This window comes from Urocampus carinirostris, unplaced genomic scaffold (genome assembly GCF_059441175.1).
Source record: "Urocampus carinirostris isolate Australia breed hairy pipefish unplaced genomic scaffold, RoL_Ucar_1.0 HiC_scaffold_167, whole genome shotgun sequence".
Taxonomy (NCBI): domain Eukaryota; kingdom Metazoa; phylum Chordata; class Actinopteri; order Syngnathiformes; family Syngnathidae; genus Urocampus; species Urocampus carinirostris.
Window position 1 is genome coordinate 12,501 of NW_028283269.1, and position 7,500 is coordinate 20,000.

Sequence of the window (7,500 nt, forward strand, 5' to 3'; positions counted from 1 at the left end):
CAGTTAGGAACACCGTCACCAACACAAACTACCTAATTAAACAAACAATCACACCTACTAGGGAAAACTGAAAATACATGGACCCGTCTGAATGTATGGGCCTTTCGGAGGCCATAAACTCAGCGCCGGGCCAGTGTTTGGGGAATTGTGCCCGTCACTAGTGGCTGAATACATAATAATAATAATAATAATAATAATTCCCTTGTATTGTCATTCTGTGTAACAATGTACACAGAACGAAATGTCGATTGCACTGGGCTAGTGTTGAGGGAACGTCGGGCCCTCAAGTTCGGTGGCTTGGAGCGGATTTTTGAGGTACTGCACTCCCATTGGAAATGCATGGGCGCTCCGTCCACTACCATGTAATTCCCTCACAATATCTGCCCCTGCGTGGCCGCGGGATGCTACTGCAGCCCCGTTGGGAATGAATGGGCCTTTCGGAGGCCATAAATACAGCGCCGCTGCATGGATTTTGGCGGTACTGCGGCTGTCGTTGAAAATACATGGACCCGTCTGAATGAATGGGCCTTTCGGATTCCATAAACCCAGCGCCGCTGCATGGATTTTGGCGGTACTGCGGCTGTCGCTGAAAATACATGGACCCGTCTGAATGAATGGGCCTTTCGGAGGCCATAAACTCAGCGCCGCTGCATGGATTTTGGCGGTACTGCGGCTGTCGCTGAAAATACATGGACCCGTCTGAATGAATGGACAAAATATAAATCAGACACTACAGAACACAAGCATAATCCAAGATTACAAAATCATCTCAGCCTTTAAAAGAAACAAAAACCTGAAAGACTACTTAGTAAAAAGTAAATTACCAGAAATCAACATAACACAAACGCAGGGCCCCACATTCTACAAACAAGCCACCACAGTTAGGAACACCGTCACCAACACAAACTACCTAATTAAACAAACAATCACACCTGCTACGGAAAACTGAAAATACATGGACCCGTCTGAATGTATGGGCCTTTCGGAGGCCATAAACTCAGCCAGCGCCGGGCCAGTGTTTGGGGTATTGTGCCCGCCACTAGTGGCTGAATACATCATAATTATAATAATAATAATAATAATTCCCTTGTATTGTCATTCTGTGTAACAATGTACACAGAACGAAATGTCGATTGCACTGGGCTAGTGTTGAGGGAACGTCGGGCCCTCAAGTTCGGTGGCTTGGAGCGGATTTTTGAGGTACTGCACTCCCATTGGAAATGCATGGGCGCTCCGTCCACTACCATGTAATTCCCTCACAATATCTGCCCCCGCGTGGCCGCGGGATGCTACTGCAGCCCCGTTGGGAATGAATGGGCCTTTCGGAGGCTATAAATCCAGCGCCGCTGCATGGATTTTGGCGGTACTGCGGCTGTCGCTGAAAATACATGGACCCGTCTGAATGTATGGGCCTTTCGGAGGCCATAAACTCAGCGCCTCTGCATGGATTTTGGCGGTACTGCGGCTGTCGCTGAAAATACATGGACCCGTCTGAATGAATGGGCCTTTCGGAGGCCATAAATCCAGCGCCGCTGCATGGATTTTGGCGGTACTGCGGCTGTCGCTGAAAATACATGGACCCGTCTGAATGAATGGACAAAATATAAATCAGACACTACAGAACACAAGCATAATCCAAGATTACAAAATCATCTCAGCCTTTAAAAGAAACAAAAACCTGAAAGACTACTTAGTAAAAAGTAAATTACCAGAAATCAACATAACACAAACGCAGGGCCCCACATTCTACAAACAAGCCACCACAGTTAGGAACACCGTCACCAACACAAACTACCTAATTAAACAAACAATCACACCTGCTACGGAAAACTGAAAATACATGGACCCGTCTGAATGTATGGGCCTTTCGGAGGCCATAAACTCAGCCAGCGCCGGGCCAGTGTTTGGGGTATTGTGCCCGCCACTAGTGGCTGAATACATCATAATTATAATAATAATAATAATAATTCCCTTGTATTGTCATTCTGTGTAACAATGTACACAGAACGAAATGTCGATTGCACTGGGCTAGTGTTGAGGGAACGTCGGGCCCTCAAGTTCGGTGGCTTGGAGCGGATTTTTGAGGTACTGCACTCCCATTGGAAATGCATGGGCGCTCCGTCCACTACCATGTAATTCCCTCACAATATCTGCCCCCGCGTGGCCGCGGGATGCTACTGCAGCCCCGTTGGGAATGAATGGGCCTTTCGGAGGCTATAAATCCAGCGCCGCTGCATGGATTTTGGCGGTACTGCGGCTGTCGCTGAAAATACATGGACCCGTCTGAATGTATGGGCCTTTCGGAGGCCATAAACTCAGCGCCTCTGCATGGATTTTGGCGGTACTGCGGCTGTCGCTGAAAATACATGGACCCGTCTGAATGAATGGGCCTTTCGGAGGCCATAAATCCAGCGCCGCTGCATGGATTTTGGCGGTACTGCGGCTGTCGCTGAAAATACATGGACCCGTCTGAATGAATGGACAAAATATAAATCAGACACTACAGAACACAAGCATAATCCAAGATTACAAAATCATCTCAGCCTTTAAAAGAAACAAAAACCTGAAAGACTACTTAGTAAAAAGTAAATTACCAGAAATCAACATAACACAAACGCAGGGCCCCACATTCTACAAACAAGCCACCACAGTTAGGAACACCGTCACCAACACAAACTACCTAATTAAACAAACAATCACACCTGCTACGGAAAACTGAAAATACATGGACCCGTCTGAATGTATGGGCCTTTCGGAGGCCATAAACTCAGCCAGCGCCGGGCCAGTGTTTGGGGTATTGTGCCCGCCACTAGTGGCTGAATACATCATAATTATAATAATAATAATAATAATTCCCTTGTATTGTCATTCTGTGTAACAATGTACACAGAACGAAATGTCGATTGCACTGGGCTAGTGTTGAGGGAACGTCGGGCCCTCAAGTTCGGTGGCTTGGAGCGGATTTTTGAGGTACTGCACTCCCATTGGAAATGCATGGGCGCTCCGTCCACTACCATGTAATTCCCTCACAATATCTGCCCCTGCGTGGCCGCGGGATGCTACTGCAGCCCCGTTGGTAATGAATGGGCCTTTCGGAGGCCATAAATACAGCGCCGCTGCATGGATTTTGGCGGTACTGCTGCTGTCGCTGAAAATACATGGACCCGTCTGAATGAATGGGCCTTTCGGAGGCCATAAACTCAGCGCCTCTGCATGGATTTTGGCGGTACTGCGGCTGTCGCTGAAAATACATGGACCCGTCTGAATGAATGGGCCTTTCGGAGGCCATAAATTCAGCGCCGCTGCATGGATTTTGGCGGTACTGCGGCTGTCGCTGAAAATACATGGACCCGTCTGAATGTATGGGCCTTTCGGAGGCCATATACTCAGCGCCGGGCCGGTGTTTGGGGAATCGTGCCCGCCACTAGTGGCTGAATCCCGGGCTAGTGTTGGGGGACTTGTGCCCGCCAATAGTGGCTGAATCCCGGGCTAGTGTTGGGGGACTTGTGCCCGCCAATAGTGGCTGAAATCCGCGCCGGTGTTTGGGGAAATGTGCGCGTATTATCGGGCCGGTGTTTGGGGAATTGCGCGCGTATTATCGGGCCGGTGTTTGGGGAATTGCGCGCGTATTATCGGGCCGGTGTTTGGGGAATTGTGCGCGTATTATCGGGCCGGTGTTTGGGGATTTGCGCGCGTATTATCGGGCCGGTGTTTGGGGAATTGTGCCCGCCACTAGTGGCTGAGAACTTGGCTAGTGTTTGGGGACTTGTGCCCGCCACTAGTGGCTGAAATCCGGGCCGGTGTTTGGGGAATTGTGCGCATATTATCGGGCCGGTGTTTGGGGATATGCGCGCGTATTATCGGACCGGTGTTTGGGGAATTGTGCCCGCCACTAGTGGCTGAATCCCGGGCTAGTGTTGGGGGACTTGTGCCCGCCAATAGTGGCTGAAATCCGCGCCGGTGTTTGGGGAATTGTGCGCGTATTATCGGGCCGGTGTTTGGGGATATGCGCGCGTATTATCGGACCGGTGTTTGGGGAATTGTGCCCGCCACTAGTGGCTGAGAACTTGGCTAGTGTTTGGGGACTTGTGCCCGCCACTAGTGGCTGAATCCCGGGCTAGTGTTGGGGGACTTGTGCCCGCCACTAGTGGCTGAAATCTGGGCCGGTGTTTGGGGAATTGTGCGCGTATTATCGGGCCGGTGTTTGGGGATATGCGCGCGTATTATCGGACCGGTGTTTGGGGAATCGTGCCCGCCACTAGTGGCTGAATCCCGGGCTAGTGTTGAGGGACTTGTGCCCGCCAATAGTGGCTGAAATCCGCGCCGGTGTTTGGGGAATTGTGCGCGTATTATCGGGCCGGTGTTTGGGGATATGCGCGCGTATTATCGGACCGGTGTTTGGGGAATCGTGCCCGCCACTAGTGGCTGAATCCCGGGCTAGTGTTGAGGGACTTGTGCCCGCCAATAGTGGCTGAAATCCGCGCCGGTGTTTGGGGAATTGTGCGCGTATTATCGGGCCGGTGTTTGGGGATATGCGCGCGTATTATCGGACCGGTGTTTGGGGAATTGTGCCCGCCACTAGTGGCTGAGAACTTGGCTAGTGTTGGGGGACTTGTGCCCGCCACTAGTGGCTGAAATCCGGGCCGGTGTTTGGGGAATTGTGCGCGTATTATCGGGCCGGTGTTTGGGGATATGCGCGCGTATTATCGGACCGGTGTTTGGGGAATCGTGCCCGCCACTAGTGGCTGAATCCCGGGCTAGTGTTGAGGGACTTGTGCCCGCCAATAGTGGCTGAAATCCGCGCCGGTGTTTGGGGAATTGTGCGCGTATTATCGGGCCGGTGTTTGGGGATATGCGCGCGTATTATCGGACCGGTGTTTGGGGAATCGTGCCCGCCACTAGTGGCTGAATCCCGGGCTAGTGTTGGGGGACTTGTGCCCGCCAATAGTGGCTGAAATCCGCGCCGGTGTTTGGGGAAATGTGCGCGTATTATCGGGCCGGTGTTTGGGGAATTGTGCCCGCCACTAGTGGCTGAGAACTTGGCTAGTGTTGGGGGACTTGTGCCCGCCACTAGTGGCTGAAATCCGGGCCGGTGTTTGGGGAATTGTGCGCGTATTATCGGGCCGGTGTTTGGGGATATGCGCGCGTATTATCGGACCGGTGTTTGGGGAATCGTGCCCGCCACTAGTGGCTGAATCCCGGGCTAGTGTTGGGGGACTTGTGCCCGCCAATAGTGGCTGAAATCCGCGCCGGTGTTTGGGGAATTGTGCGCGTATTATCGGGCCGGTGTTTGGGGATATGCGCGCGTATTATCGGACCGGTGTTTGGGGAATCGTGCCCGCCACTAGTGGCTGAATCCCGGGCTAGTGTTGGGGGACTTGTGCCCGCCAATAGTGGCTGAAATCCGCGCCGGTGTTTGGGGAATTGTGCGCGTATTATCGGGCCGGTGTTTGGGGATATGCGCGCGTATTATCGGACCGGTGTTTGGGGAATCGTGCCCGCCACTAGTGGCTGAATCCCGGGCTAGTGTTGGGGGACTTGTGCCCGCCAATAGTGGCTGAAATCCGCGCCGGTGTTTGGGGAATTGTGCGCGTATTATCGGGCCGGTGTTTGGGGATATGCGCGCGTATTATCGGACCGGTGTTTGGGGATATGCGCGCGTATTATCGGACCGGTGTTTGGGGAATTGTGCCCGCCACTAGTGGCTGAGAACTGGGCTAGTGTTGGGGGACTTGTGCCCTCCAATAGTGGCTGAAATCCGCGCCGGTGTTTGGGGAATTGTGCGCGTATTATCGGGCCGGTGTTTGGGGATATGCGCGCGTATTATCGGACCGGTGTTTGGGGAATTGTGCCCGCCACTAGTGGCTGAGAACTTGGCTAGTGTTGGGGGACTTGTGCCCGCCACTAGTGGCTGAAATCCGGGCCGGTGTTTGGGGATATGCGCGCGTATTATCGGGCCGGTGTTTGGGGATATGCGCGCGTATTATCGGACCGGTGTTTGGGGAATTGTGCGCGTATTATCGGGCCGGTGTTTGGGGATATGCGCGCGTATTATCGGACCGGTGTTTGGGGAATTGTGCCCGCCACTAGTGGCTGAGAACTGGGCTAGTGTTGGGGGACTTGTGCCCTCCAATAGTGGCTGAAATCCGCGCCGGTGTTTGGGGAATTGTGCGCGTATTATCGGGCCGGTGTTTGGGGATATGCGCGCGTATTATCGGACCGGTGTTTGGGGAATTGTGCCCGCCACTAGTGGCTGAGAACTTGGCTAGTGTTGGGGGACTTGTGCCCGCCACTAGTGGCTGAAATCCGGGCCGGTGTTTGGGGATATGCGCGCGTATTATCGGGCCGGTGTTTGGGGATATGCGCGCGTATTATCGGACCGGTGTTTGGGGAATTGTGCCCGCCACTAGTGGCTGAATCCCGGGCTAGTGTTGGGGGACTAGTGGTCGTAAAACCGGGCCGGTGTTTGGGGACTTATAGGCCGACACTAGTGGCTCAAAACCGGGCTGCCGTTTGGGGACTTGTCGGGCCAACATTGGCTTGCAGCACTTGGAAAATTGCACTAAGTCCGATTGTCGGGTCACCAGGGGCTCGTGGGACTTAGAATTTGTGCCACTCCCCGGCCAGTGTTTGGGGACTGGCTGCCGCCTCCTGTGGGCCGGTCCCCGGCTGGTGTTTGGGGACCGGCTGCCGCCTCCTGTGGGCCGGTCCCCGGCTGGTGTTTGGGGACCGGCTGCCGCCTCCTGTGGGCCGGTCCCCGGCCGGTGTTTGGGGACCGGCTGCCGCCTCTTGTGGGCCGGTCCCCGGCTGGTGTTTGGGGACCGGCTGCCGCCTCCTGTGGGCCGGTCCCCGGCCGGTGTTTGGGGACCGGCTGCCGCCTCTTGTGGGCCGGTCCCCGGCTGGTGTTTGGGGACCGGCTGCCGCCTCTTGTGGGCCGGTCCCCGGCTGGTGTTTGGGGACTGGCTGCCGCCTCTTGTGGTTCGTCTCCTGGCTTGCGTTTGGGGACTGGCTGCCGCCTCTTGTGGGCCGGTCCCCGGCTGGTGTTTGGGGACTGGCTGCCGCCTCTTGTGGTTCGTCTCCTGGCTTGCGTTTGGGGACTGGCTGCCGCCTCTTGTGGGCCGGTCCCCGGCTGGTGTTTGGGGACTGGCTGCCGCCTCTTGTGGTTCGTCTCCTGGCTTGCGTTTGGGGACTGGCTGCCGCCTCTTGTGGTTCGTCTTCCGGCTTGGGTTAGGGACTTGCGCTGGTTGGGGGGAATTTTCGCTCGTCGGGTCACCAGGGGCTCGCGGGAGCTTGCGTTTGGGGACTGGCTGCCGCCTCTTGTGGGCCGGTCCCCGGCTGGTGTTTGGGGACTGGCTGCCGCCTCTTGTGGTTCGTCTCCTGGCTTGCGTTTGGGGACTGGCTGCCGCCTCTTGTGGGCCGGTCCCCGGCTGGTGTTTGGGGACTGGCTGCCGCCTCTTGTGGTTCGTCTCCTGGCTTGCGTTTGGGGACTGGCTGCCGCCT